The following is a 12,609-nucleotide window of genomic DNA, read 5'->3' as shown; positions in this document are numbered from 1 at the left end:
TTGTCGCAGCACTACATGGCACCAAAAGGACAAGTAGATTTAAGAAGCAACCTGTCCCATGGACATGTAGATATTTTATTAAATCCCACACACCTGCATACTAGACTAAAAAAAAAGGCAAATGCTTAACTGTGTTTGACGTGGGGTCTCAAATTTTGTGCAACCAAAAACAAATAAAGAGCATTTCATAAAAGGTGGGAGGTATCATACAAGGAACTCAAGGAAAACACACCTGTATGGTACACTACTGCAACAGAGCAGTAGGCTTTTAGAATGCCTTCTTTAAAAGAATGAGCTGTACCTTGGATAATTTGTTTAGCCGGCCAATTAAGTAAATTACATTGAAAAGTGATGAGATCATTAACCTTCTATGTGGGGTTAAAAAAGGCTATCCTTATTTGAGAAAATAGTTCGATAAATTATGTGTGATAGGTTTCCTGTTTTATTGGTTTGAAGCTAATGGGGTCATCATCAAGAGTGCACCTTAAGTATTTGCTAAATATTTGGTCACGTGTATCGTATGGATTGTTAGTAAATTTTGAATCTGCTATGTAAAACATACTTTTAAAACTTCTCTATCGGGAAAAATGAATTCAAAAGTAAACTTGCATTGGCAAAGCCCACATGTATGGCCTTGGCATGCTAGTGCAATGTTTATTTAATATACCTTTGTTACTGCAAGCACATGCCACAAAATAAAAATAAAGAAAAACTGCCTCCACCTAAATGTGGCCAGGACATGCTTGAAGCAAAATAACATATTTAAAAAATATTCACTGACTTGGATATTTCATGGTTTAATAATGTTTAAAAAAACAAGCCTTTCAGTTGTACTGTGCATTTTACTATTCTGTTTTGATAAGGTAACAAAAGAAATAATGACCCAACCAAGCACACGTTCCTCTATGCTTTATGCTGTGATGTGTTGAAGCAGAATATGAATAATTCAACAGACCCATGGATAAAGCCTGCTGACCAAAGCAACCCAATGAATGTGTATTATGCACGATGTTTTGGGGGGAAAACATTAGCCTAGAGACAGCTTACAAAGCCAGATATAAAAAATATAATTCCTTTATAGGTTGTTATTGCCAGTGCTGAGGAAGTGTAATTTCCTCTCATGCATAACTACATGGAGTAAGTTGCAAAACAGAAAAAAACATATATTCTTGTACAGAGACGAAATCACAAAACATTTTGAAAAGGTACAAACATTTTTTTTTAAATCGCAAAAGAACTTTTGTCACCGGAGCCCCTCAAAGCTGCTTGACACTGTACTGTAGACCAAACTGATTACTGACCCCATGAGACCTCCACGGAGATACAGTACATAGCTATGTAAAGGTCTCCTCGGCTCACCTCTTGCCTAGAATCAGTGTGTGATTTCAGCTCAAAGGCTGCGCGTGTGACCTTAAATATCAAGCACAGTGGTCGAGCTATTTCAGAGGGTGTCAGTAAGCGAGCAGTGCCTCAAAAGTGAAAAGCTAAATTTCAGTCAGACTTGAACCACTGTGCATGCTCGCTGCCTTTCGAGCCTTGCCTGGTAAACTCTTTTGCATCACCCGTTCCTGCGCTGGGAAGCGAAAGTGAGCCCCTCTAGGGGAAACCGTCATATTCTTCTTTTGCATTTTTGATTTGCAAAACCTGACCATGTTGGCAGGGTCATTTTGACGGGGATCATGCCATGAATCGTCTTGCGTGAAATAAGAGGCAAAAGGCTGTCTAGTAAAGCCATGACCATCCGTCTGAACTCTTCTCAAAGTGACAGATAGTCCCATCTCTTATTTCCTGCCTGGCAAACCCCTCACACGCTTTACTGGACACCTCATTAAACAGGATAGCACCGGTCCAGGAGGGCCACGGGAAGTTGTGGTCACCAGAAAAATTGAATAATGCAGCAGCAAAATAGGAACACCACAAGTTTTAAAGTACTAACTAACAGCTTATGTTTCGCCTTCCCCTAACTATTAGCTTACGGTGACTACCCGTGCGTGCATTATGGGTCAAAATGTCTGCTAGGTGAACAACAAGAACACACACCTCTAATGTATTTTCTCCTCGGAGGACGACAGACAGGCGGCCCTGGAGAAGTACGTCCGTTTCTTTTTGTTTGCCCCCCTCCCCAGCAACTCCAGAAAGAATGAAGAGATTTCTGCTCAGCTGCATTCCCCAAATTCCTCGGATGCACAAGGGATCAAGTCTGCCGCTTGGAAACGACCCTGCTTGTTTCACTTCCTGGTTCAGTGTGTGTTACCTCATGAAGGCGCTGGACACGCTCTCAATAAAACTTCAAACACCGAACTCCTGCACGCATGTGGCGGCGACAGTCGTGTTGATCAATCACAGGAAGCGCATACACTCGCATGTATGTCACAACCTGCTGAGCTTAAGACACTTGGTCTACACATTTACGTTTAAAAATAATGTAAACGTGTAGTAATTTCATTTATATAGCGCCTAGTTACCCCTAAGGAGACAGGGAAGGGCTTTGTGGTGGGTAGCGCACTATTCGGTAAACCAAAGTTAGTGGTTAATCAAGCGGTTATTAACTGCGGTCACTAAAATGCGAATTCAACCTTCACAAATGCCTTAACTCTAAAATGCAAACTATTTCTTTAATGTGTTTTATTAACGTAAAATGGAGTAACACAACAAACAACTACAGAAAACATCATATCTAGTTTAGCTATCCTCGGGGACACCTGTCAGACCAGTCGAGGTACAAACAGTCCAACATCTGTGAACATGTAAAATGGAGGTTCAGAGGGAAGAAAACATAAACAAGCTTTCGCAAAGACAGTAGTTCCCACCTTCGGGATCCATGGGCCTTGCCAATGATTTTTAGCTGTGCTATAGTGCCTCTCCGATGATCTGAAGAATATAAAAAAATAACCATGGCGCATCTACAAAATGATGCGCGTGCTCTTTTTTTGCTGATCCAAGTTGGATCCGTAAATAACAATAAAAAAAATAAAAAAATGCACAAAAGTTGTTTTAAAAAAAATTTTTAAGCGGGTGGGGGTAGAAATAAGGGTGGTGGAAGCAACACAGGTGAATGGGCGGCCGAAGCAACACAGAATGCAGTAAGGGACATGGAGGACGTGGGTAGAAAGTGGAGAAAAGCAAAACAGACTAGAGACAACAATGTAGAGCTGGGGGGAGGAGAGGCACAAGGGTGAGAAAGCAACACAGGGCATAAGTCTGCGAAGGAGTACGCATCACGGAAGGGGCAGGACGGAAGTACAAGAGCGAGAGAGAGAAACAACATTGAGAAAAGGAGGCGTGAGCAAACTAGGGAGACAGCTGGAAAACACATGCCAAAGCCAAAAGAGAAAGGTAGTCCACTAAAACAGAACAGTAGAATGATACTAGTAAGCTGGCAATTACCCCAGGGGAGGGACAGACACAAGATTGACAATGCAAGTCAAATAAGAAGCAATTGAGAGTGACAGTAAAGGCAAACAATTGTAAGCAATGGGTGGGCTGTGAGCCCCTCTATGTTCTTGGTAAGCCCATAATAAGTTTTTCGCAACCCGACAAGCTGCACTGTCTGGTAGGCTTGACCTAAAAAAGCCATTTGTGACATGCTTTTAATAAAGTATGGCAAACTAAACAAATTAAATGTAAACAAGTAACTACATCTATTTGCCATATAAAGAATTCATATAGAACAAAAAAAATTCAAACAAGCAAGAGCACATATCAGATATTGAACTGTCAGTGCTTTTTGTTATTGCTGACAATGCTGAATATTATTAGCCAAGAAAGCATGAAGATGTGTGCACAATGCTTAATTTAAGTCAGTGGGAAGCACCAGTAGTTATTTCTAGGGCCTGCACTTATTTTTCATGTTCAGATGTTTTCAGAGCGCAAGAGAGGGAAAAGGTCTCAGATCTGAAAGGCAGAGGAAGAAAAAGACAGCAAAACTGTCACAAAGAGAGAACGTAGTAACCTGCCAGAGCAAGAGAAAGGGGCAGGGAGGGTCTGGTAGTGGTTGAAGATTATCAGCCTCGGTATGTGGTGTGCAGTCGTTTAATTGCACAAGCCGCCAGCAGATCTTCAGGCACCCGCACTTTCTTTCTCAAATTTAGCACTATGTAACCATATGCATTAGTCATCACACATGCAATCTATCCACAATGCAGCTATGGAGCCCCACTGAGAACATATATATGAGCAACTGACATTTCCCCCCCCCCTTATATTTGTTGTTTCAAGAAGGCTAACTGTGTGTCCAGAAGCAAATTGCAGGTGCAGGATCCTTCTAAAACGTTAAAACAAAATAATTAAAAAAAAAAAAAAAAAAAAAGGGAGTGTGCGCTACCGTGGAGCTGGGGGCTAAAGTGATCGCCATGTTCAGGCAGGAGCAGTGAACAGGGGGTTATTAGCATAAAAGTAGGGTGGGACTGGGAGGAGAAGCAAAGGAGGGGGTGTGGGTGGGAAACAAACTTTGAGAAGGCAGCTTGGGATCCAAAGGAGTAAAATGTTTACAGCTCAAATTGTAATGGATTCATCTCAATTGGCTATACGTTCTCTTGGCTCTGTTCAGTGACCTGCCTGCTACTGCCCACTCCACTTTGCTCTCCTGTCTGCTGCATCTCCTCCCCTCTTCTGCTCGGTGTTGCATCTGTTCCCCTTATGTTACCTCCCCCTCATCTTCCCCCTGCTGTGTTGTATGGGCCTCTAGGTTGCTCGTCCACCACTGACACTTCAATTACAAAAAAACACCAAAAACAAAGTACAAGTTAATTACCTTCGGTAACCATATATCTGGTAGAGACATATTCTAGTTGCAGATTCCTTATCTTAGAATTTTCCCCGGGCGTCAGACTGGATCTGGAGATTTTTCTTCGAGCAATACCCTTGTGAGTCGTTAGGTGGTGTCAGTCGACTCCGCAGGAGTCGTACTCGCTGTGATGTTGGGAGTGGTACATAGACGCCGCCTCAGCGCAGTGACGTCAGTTTCTTTTCCCCACTTTTCACGCCAAAGCACAGGGCCGCAAAGACCACTGAAATTGGTGCGCCAGAGCTAAGGCCATGAAAGGGGAATCCCTGTCCCTAGAAATCTGTTCACAAGTGGGGAGGATGGGCAGGTTAGTAAGGAATCTGCAACTAAAATATGTCTCTACCAGATATATCATTACCGAAGGAAAGTAACTTGTACATCTGATAGAGACTTCTAGTTGCAGATTCACTTACCTTAGAATACATACCCAAGCAATGGCATCCTTGGTGGTGGGCTGCAAACCAAGGTCATACTAGAAAGTCCTGCAGGACCGAACGACCAAAGCAGCCATCCCGGAAGACCTGATTGTCCAGGCAGTAATGTTTAGTAAACATGTGCAGGAATGCCCACGTTGCTGTCTGGCAGATATCCAGGAGAGGAACTCTGCGTACTAAAGTTGTGGAAGCAGCCGTTGCTCTGCTGGAATGAGGGTGCAAGCCCTCAGGGGGTTGCTTCTTTGCCAAAGCATAGCACATCTTGATGCAAAGAAGGACACATCGCGAGATGGTAAGTTTTTGCACTCCCTTCCCTTTCTTCGAACCTAAATATCCAACAAAGAGTTGATCATCCATTAGTACGACTGAGATGAATGCCAACGCTCTTTATGGATCCAGGCGATGGAGTCTCTCCTCCTCATGAGAAGGATGTGGAGGTGTGTAAAAAGTAGGCAAAGTGATGGGCTGGCCTACATGAAAAGGAGTAACTATTTTGGGAAGGAATGAGGCCCTAGTGCGTAACACCACTTTGTCAGGTTGCACAGACAAAAATGGGGGCTTAGAAGAAAGAGCCTGCAGCTTACTCACTCTGCGAGCAGAGGTGATGGCAAAAAGTAAAGCAGTCTTGAAAGCAAGGAGCCGTAAGGGACAATTGTGTAACAGCTCAAAGGGAGCACACATTAAGTAGGTAAGAACAAGACTAGGCATGATAAACGGAGTGGAAGGAAATAAATGGATGAGAACCTTAAGGAATATACTAACAACAGGAGACTTAATGAGTGAAGGCTGATAAGGCAACCTAAGAAAGGCTGAGTTAGCCAATAAATAGCCTTTATGGGTGCTCAAAGCAGAGCTCTGCTGGGCCAAAGAAAGAATGAACAAAAGAACCTCAGAAAGAGGAGTAGAGAGGGGAATCAACAGATTTGTTGGTACACCATGCCACAAATCTATGCCAACGACAGGCATGCACTGTTTTGGTAGAGGGATACCTGGCTCCCAAGATTACATCACAGACTTCGGGTGGAAGGTCATGAGCCGTCAACTACCACCGATTAATCTCCACGCATGAAGGTGGTGATTGGACAGGTTTGTGTGGAGAACCGTCCCCTGCTGCTGCAACAACAACTGAAGGCAGTCTGAGTGGAGGATCGGTGGCCATGCTCAGTAGCTCTGGATACCATACTCTCCGTGCCCAGGCCGCAGCCACCAAGAATACTTGGGCCCGGTCGTTCTTGATCTTTTAGAGAACTCTCGACAGAAGTGGTTAAAGGTGGGAAGGCCTAAAGGAGGCCAATATTCTACTTCACAGACTAAAAGCGTCACCAAGCGAGTGCTGCCTTGGATACTCCAATGCACAAAACAGTTGACATTGTGCGTTCTCTGCAGAGACGAACAGATCTAACCAAGGCTCTCCTCCCTGCTGAAAGCGACCTTGCACCACCTCCGGATGGAGACGCCATTCGTGTTTGGCTATGCTTCGATGGTCGCGTTCGTCTGCTCTGGCGTTTAGAGAGCCCGTCAGATGTTGAACCACCAGGGTGATGTCCTGATGTGCCAGCCATGTCCAGAGGCTCAGCACCTCCTGACAAAGGGTCCAGGACCCTGCCCTGTTTGTTGCAGTACCACGTGGCGGTAGTGTTGTCCGTGAACTCCTGCACCACTTTCCCTTTGAGAGACAGAAAGGATGCTTTCAATGCAAGCCTGATCGCCTGGAGCTCCAAAAGATTGATATGGAATCCAGACTTCACCGGAGACCAGAGACCTGATCTCTGCTTAAGCCATGTGGCCGCCCCATTCCAGGAGTGACGTGTTCGTCACTATGGACAGATCTGGTTGGGGACGGGAGAGGGATCTGCCATTGACCTAATGTCGATTCGAAAGCCACCACTGCAGATCTTTTGCAGTCCCCTCCGAGATCTGCACCATGTCAGAGAGATGTCCCTGATGCTGTGTCCACTGGAACTTCAAGTCCCACTGCAGAGTCCGCATATGCCATCTAGCATGTGTCACTAGCAGGATGCAGGAGGCTCAGTAGCCTCAGAGTCATTCTCACAGAAACCCAAGATGGAGGCTGAAAGATCAGAATCATAATCTAGATATCCTGGACTTGCTTTTTGGGAGAACAGGCCCTAAACTGCATGGTGTCACAGAACAGCTCCGATGAAAGAGAGCGTCTGAGAGGGAGTCAGGTGTGACTTCGGCACATTTGTAGTGAACCCCAGCGTGTGCAGGACGCTCGCCGTAGTCTGAAGGTGGAAGACGACTTTCTGGGGCGAGTTCGCCTTCAACAGCCAGTCGCTGAGGTAGGGGAAGACTCAAACCCCCCCCCCCCAACCTGTGCAGATGAGCTGCAACCACTGCATTCACTTTCGTGAACACTCGAGGGGCGCTGTTAAGGCCGAAGTGGAGCACAGTAAAGTTGAAAGTGCTCAGTGAGGGCTTCATTGAATGGAAGGAGAGCCTCAGATGTTGAAGCACCTCCATCAAGAGATTAGATCTAAACAGTAGGCAGCTCAAGGCCAAGAACCTAAGTCGCCATACTGACCACCATGAAATAAGTAGCTCCCTCCACCGTAGCCACGGTAGAAGGACAAAGCATGTCACCGTCTGGCGAGGTATCCAGACCACTGGCCCAGTCCATGTTAGCATCAACCTGGTATTCAGAAGGGTCCATGGACCCCTCCAATTCTTCCCCATATTCACACCCATAAGAATAAGGGTCAGAATCCAACCTGGGGTCAACAGACCCCATCGAAGAAAGAGGTGACGTCGGATAATGCCGTTCTGACTCAGTCATCGGGGATCAGGACTGGGTCGACGTCGATCGTGGGCACGACCGACATCGGGAGCGGCGACAGTCGAACCGGCGCCGGGGAAGGTCTTGATGGTATGACCGCCATTGGTACTGATACGGGAGCAGATCCGGAGGGAACCTCGGTGACCGAAGCCGCCAGCGCGGAACCTGAAGGCCCTCCAACTGAACCCCTTGGGCCCGAAGGCGCTGGAGCGGGTCGGCTGCTCAAAAATGTGGCACATGGCCTCAGAGCTCCTGTAATTGGGTAGGGGTCGCTCCGGCTCCCGGAAACTCGGGGAGATGCAAAGCGGAACCAAAAGTAGGATCCGAGGATGAAGGCCTAGAGTGTCGACACTCCTCGCACATTGCATCTGCCGAGTGACGGGGCTAAGTCAAAGTATGACAAGATTTCTTTGACTTCTTTTTCTGTTTACCTTGACCCGAAGATTTCGAGGACGAAGAGTGGTGGTGCCAGTCTCCAGACCTTCCTCTCGAGCGAGACCAGGAGCTATCCTCAGTCGAGCGATAGGCCGCCGTAGGCTTGAGGGACCGCTCCCTCAAGGCCTTCGGGTGCACGGTCCAGCATTCTGAGCACGACTTCGGATCGAGGGCGCGCTCCAGGCACCACAAACAGTTCTCGCAAGGTTTGAATCTGGTGTAAGGGGACATCTCGACGCCCCAAGATTTCACGCAAAATACAACAAAAATTTTGAAAGCAGTTAAAAAGTGACTAGGGTAGTGCTCTACAGATCAGCACGTGGTGCGGAAAGAAGAGAACTGACGTCACTGTGCTGAAGCGGCATCTATGTACCACTCATGACGTCATCACGGTGACCAGGACGCCTGCGGAGTCGACAAACGCCATCTAAGGACGCGCAAGGGTGTTGCTTGAAGTAAAATCTCCGGATTCAGTCCGACGCCTGGGGAAAATTCCAAAGGTAAGGCAACTTGAAGTCTCTACCAGATAACACATACGCACCCATCCCCCCCCAATGGTACAGGGACGACCTGGCCTGGCAGTTCAGGTTGGACTGTTCCCATGAGAAGGGTCAAGTCTGATTTGCATATGGCTGGGTCCAAACTGAGGTAGCATGGTGGGCAAAAAAAAACTATGGATTGGGATGCAGCCCGAGCATTTGCCAGCAGCTGAGATTAATTCAAGCATTCCATCCATCACCTTTTTTTTTTTTTGTACATTTTCCCTATTCTTGTAGATGGTAGGCTGATATAGTGAACGCAGAAACGAAGGGGAACGATTTTAAACATTTAGAATAATAAAGCAAGATGAAAGTCAACACAAATTTAAATTCTTTTTAACATATAATTATCTTCATTTCCTTGTATGGTACCGAAAAAAGTTACGGTGAACATTACAGTTAAGTTAGATAGGCGTAATTTAAAAATTACTTAAACGGTGAAACCCTCGGTTTCAGAAATATCTGAACTAGGATCAGTGGATGGAGAGACCAGTGCGCTATCCATTACACCATCAAATCATGTGCAGACTGGCTACAACATGCATCTATATCAGTAGTTCCCAACCTTTTGACTTCGGAGGACCCCCCCCCCACTTTATCATTACTGGAACTCAAGGATTCTACTGAATCATTATTGGCTTACGGGGACCCCCCACTGAGTAAAGAAATAGGTCTTCTTCAAACATATACACAAGTAACACATTCTATTTAAATTTACAAACAAACATAAATAGAAAATAATTTTAATAGGAAAGTTGGAGATTTTCTAAATTCCGCTGAAGCCACACATTGTGAATACTATATTCTGTTTTATGTACCTGCACTGCTCCCACGGGTCAATCTGAGGAAAATAATTTAATTTTTAGCCTCCAATTTAAAATTCCTTGACATTTACAGTAAGTTTTAATAATTTCAATTGTACATTTAGCCAATTTATTTATATACAGTTTATTAATCTGTTAATATTATTTAATTTTCTAAACTTTCTAAACATCGCGCACCCTCTGAGAAGACTTAGAGGACACCCAGGGTTCCCCGGACCACAGGTTGGGAACCAATGATCTAAATGACACGTATGCACCAGCACATGATGGTACATAAATGTAAGTGAGGGAGTCTGTACATAAATATAAATGAGGGAATCAAATGCCAGATACCCAGCTGCCTAACCAGAAAGACTGGCATGCTGGGGAACACACCTTTCCATGTCTGCTGGTTTTGACCAGAAGTGATAGCACACATACTCTCTCCGATTAAGCATACACACTAGCAAATGCACTACATACTCCTAAAAAGGATTCTTGCTTTTTAAAACATGTAATTATCCTCACCTTTCCTAAAGAAAATATATTGCACCTGCTTTTTTCAAATACTGAAAGGTATTTGAATTATGGAACAATAAAAACAGTGACTCTCTTACAACCTCTGTGGTGAAAAACAAAAGGCCTTTCATGTTTAAGTCTCGCCTACTAGCAAGCTTATGCGTTGTTTGTATTTTACAATGGGCTAAAAGCTCACTGAGTGGTTAGCTTTGATACTCATTTAACGTCTTCATATTTTTCAGCTTGTGTGAACTTTCATTGCTCTATTTGTTGTTGCCCCTCCCCAGGAGCATGGGCCCATTATTTGTGACCTCCCACTGCTCACTTTCCAAGCACTATTTTTTCAATTTGTCTAAGCACTTCAGGAAAGTGCATGTGTTTTCCAGCTACTTCCAATGTGTAACATGCACAATGTTCCTCTCTCTCTCATCCGTGTGCTTCTTCCTGCCAACTTCATGGTCTTCTCTTGCCTTTGTGCGCTTCCCCACTTGCCTTCCATCTTGCTTTTGCAGCCCACAAGCTCCATCCATGTTACTTCCCCCACCCTGTGTTGCTTCCCTCATCTACAACCTCCGTGCTGGTTCTGCTTTGCGTACCCAGTGTTACTTCACCAATGCACGCACTCCATGTTGCTTCCGCCCTGTTGCGGAAACCCCCATGTTGCTTCCGCCCTGTTGCAGAAACCCCCATGTTGCTTCCTCCTACCTGGTTAAAAAACATAGCTTTCGAACACCTTCATTTTAACTACTGATAAAACTATCAGCAACTAAAAAGAAAAAAAACATCCATGATACTTTGCAGGCATGTGCATGCTTGCTGCTCGTCCATACAAAATGACAGTCACAGACATGAGGCAAATAACGTATTAAAAAGACAGTTACGGATTACTAAACACCAGTTTGTTAAAGGAGAACAGAGATAAAACCTTTTGTGTCTTTATGGTGATACTGAACTCGTAGTGGAATTTACCTCTCAAAGAAGCAAGAAAAAGGGCTAAGTACGGTTAGTAAAAGGCGTCTATTTCCTCAGGATTGTTTTTGTTGACCAAGGTAAGGAACTAGTTTACACTCATTTTTGACGGAGTATAATTGGTAAATGGGAAAGAAATAATGCATGAATTATTTAAGTATAGATTTTCTAATGCTGCCCAAAGGGCTTGTTAAGTTAATTACTGAGCAGTAACAATCCTAGTACAAAAAGAATAATGTGTATGTATGTAGATTTCGCTCTTTAGTCTATGGTTACACTCAGTAGACTAGCCCCGTCACACAAAGACGAACAACAGGAACTTAAGAGATACACGAGGAAGGGCGGGGAGACTTTTGAAGCAGGTTCTAATTTGCTAATTTAAATTTTTATATATGATAGGTGCATAAAAACCTTTAAAATATGAATACGAGACAGAACTACATATATTCTACCCTCACCATAAGAAAAATCATAAATTCTAATTCAGACTAAGCAGTATTAATATTCTATCTTCTTTCTAGATAGACCATGTGGAATAGGCAAACAGAGTGCTCCTGCCAGCCCTTTTCGATTGGAGCCAGTCCGTTCTGAAATTCTATAGTTGATAAATGATCAAAAAATCTGGGCTCATGATGACAGCTTGAACCAGTTCTGAAGCACCTTGTAAGTCAAGGTCAGTTTAAAAAGTTTGATGAATCGTATAAGATGGAATTCTTTACAAGTAACCGATTGGACTCAAAACATGTCTGGCTGTGGAGAATATCGGTATTCTCCTAATGGATTGTTGCTAGGTACAGAAACTTTAGAAATCTAGTCAAAAGCGGTGTATCAGTTCCTTACAGGCATTCATCTTGAGCTAATTGGTGGATCCGATTCCTAGGCCAATGAAACAGACACAAGAATTTCCTTCAGAGACCTAAGAGAAAGGGGCAAAGGCAGATTATATACATTAATAATTAATCTCCTGCCACATCCCATATAGCAAGGACAGGCTTCTTTAAATGTCTAGGGTGTGATAGACTTGAGTGGTAATTGTAGAAATCTGCATCTGATGAATTTAAGGCACTGAATGTTTCAAATTGATAGAAAGCTACGGTTGTTGAGTAGGTGATATGAAGAATGGCAATAATAACGGTGCGCTTGGTAATTTAGCAAAGACCTTTAAGTTGGTCTTAAAGCAAAAACTCACAAGCTTGGCAGCTGATTTGGCAATTGTTTTTAAGATGGTATAGTCCAGTCTAGGTTCTCACAGGTCCTTAAAGTGGAGATTATTCAAGATCTTCTAGATGGCACAACACATTGGTTTGATGGATTTTGGAAAAGGTTA

The 12,609-nt window shown here is 44.2% G+C and overlaps 1 protein-coding gene across 5 annotated transcripts in view; it reads right to left on the bottom strand.

The window, feature by feature from the left end:
* GNG12 (G protein subunit gamma 12) overlaps positions 1-12,609 on the bottom strand; it is a 338,055-nt gene that overhangs the window by 101,230 nt on the left and 224,216 nt on the right. The window contains exon 1 of one of the 5 annotated variants that reach the window (XM_069232464.1): positions 2,041-2,177. The exons of the other annotated variants lie outside the window; for them this stretch is intronic. The gene's annotated coding sequence lies outside the window, so the exon portion shown is untranslated. Of the gene's footprint in view, positions 1-2,040; positions 2,178-12,609 lie in introns of those variants that run through there. 5 annotated transcript variants of the gene reach the window in all.

This window comes from Pleurodeles waltl, chromosome 4_2, assembly GCF_031143425.1.
Source record: "Pleurodeles waltl isolate 20211129_DDA chromosome 4_2, aPleWal1.hap1.20221129, whole genome shotgun sequence".
In the NCBI taxonomy this organism is placed as follows: domain Eukaryota; kingdom Metazoa; phylum Chordata; class Amphibia; order Caudata; family Salamandridae; genus Pleurodeles; species Pleurodeles waltl.
Note: the sequence above shows the minus strand (reverse complement) of the source record. Positions and strands in the feature narration are given on the sequence as shown.